The sequence below is a fragment of the Bombina bombina genome, unplaced genomic scaffold (genome assembly GCF_027579735.1).
Source record: "Bombina bombina isolate aBomBom1 unplaced genomic scaffold, aBomBom1.pri scaffold_1177, whole genome shotgun sequence".
Taxonomy (NCBI): Eukaryota; Metazoa; Chordata; class Amphibia; order Anura; family Bombinatoridae; genus Bombina; species Bombina bombina.
The window spans coordinates 25,001-26,680 of record NW_026510986.1 but is presented as its reverse complement, the minus strand read 5'-3'; positions in this window follow the sequence as shown (position 1 = coordinate 26,680).

Below are 1,680 nucleotides of genomic sequence, written 5' to 3'. Positions count from 1 at the left end.
AGGTTCCAACAAAGTTTTTAGCAAAAATAAAAAATATTGGTAATGTTATTTCAAATGTTAAAATTTTATTTTTAGAAGCTGAGGAGACACCAAAGTATTGGAATGATCAGGCCAGGACAACTTTGAATGCAGCTCTGAATTTGAAACCCATTACTAACAGAGCCAAAAATCTCATCTTGTTCCTGGGAGATGGTAAGTCGAATTACTGATTCTTAGTACTACTGAACCAGTAACCATGTCCAAGATAATGGGCCTGAGACATCACACAAAATCTTTGTGATTTTTTTAGAATTTATACTGTAATATAGAAGTCTCTCCTTCACATAAAGAACACTATATAGTTACATAAACATATGTCAAGAAAACATTTGTATTTCTAATTTTTTTAACAGGCTTTGCCGTACTGACAAGACTTTTTAGATTATCTCATGTGATCAGGGAGCTTTTGATCATCAGGCTTAATGTTTTGGCTCACACTAGAGCAGTAATTAGTTTAACCTAAAGGGGAAATTGAAAAATAACTAGATTCCTCTTTTTTTTTACCTGTATAAAATCTACCCATTTAGCAAACCCTCCAATGATCTAAAGCTCTCTGCTCTGGTGAAATTATCTAAGCAGTCTTGTCAATGTGGTGAGGCCCCTCAAAACATTTTAGAAAGGCAAAGTTTAGCTTGATAACTGTTTATAAAGCTGAGCAGAATTCTGGACGTGAAGTCAAGACACACACTTGCTCAAAAAAGCCCCTAAAGATTTTGCATCACTTCTGTCCATGCTGAAAAGCTTTTCATCATCAGTCTGTAGGTCACAGTAGAGTGCCCATTCATATGGGACGATTTATCAAGCTGAGGTGGACAGGGGCGCACATATGCGCCCCTGTCCACCGCAGCTCTCATCTGGCGGGATTCAGCATTGCACACGAGCACTATTTTGCGCTCGCTTGCAATCATGCCCCCTGCACGCGCACAGCCAATCAGGCGCGGGCAGGAGCTGTCAATCTCCCTGGTCAGACTAGACCACGGAGATTGAATTTCGCCACTTTAGAAATGACCACTGCTTGTTAAATACAGCGTCCCGGTTCTCTTGTGTGAACCTGTTGCTGTAGTGGGTCGAAAGGCTTGCAAAGCCTTTGATAAATCGACCCCATAGAGAGATACTTGATACAGAATAATGCTTTAAAAACCTCCAGTAGTCACCCAGTGACAGAGGTGCCTTAGGTATTTAGCATTAAGTCCTGAATCGCTTCCCACCTCATATCCTCTGCACAAACTATAATATGTGTAGTGCATGACATAAGTTAGTTGTAATATTTTATTTCTTCTTATTAGTCGGTGAAAGAAAACTATTACATTTTTTCTACCATAAATTTAATAATGTAAATGTGATAAGAACTCAGAGTGAAGAATGAATGTGATACAAAATAACATATCTAATGACATTTAAAAAAAAGTCTAACCACAAAAACGATAATTAATAGCTAGACAGACATTCCAAACCTTACATCAATAAGCTTCAAACATTTCTTTAAAAAAAAGGCCGTTTCTATTTGGTGTAGTCTTTTTTTCTATAACTGAAAATCTTATTGGTATATATATATATATATATATATATACACATACATGCATATATATGTATACTGTATATATATATACATATATATATATATATATATATATATATACA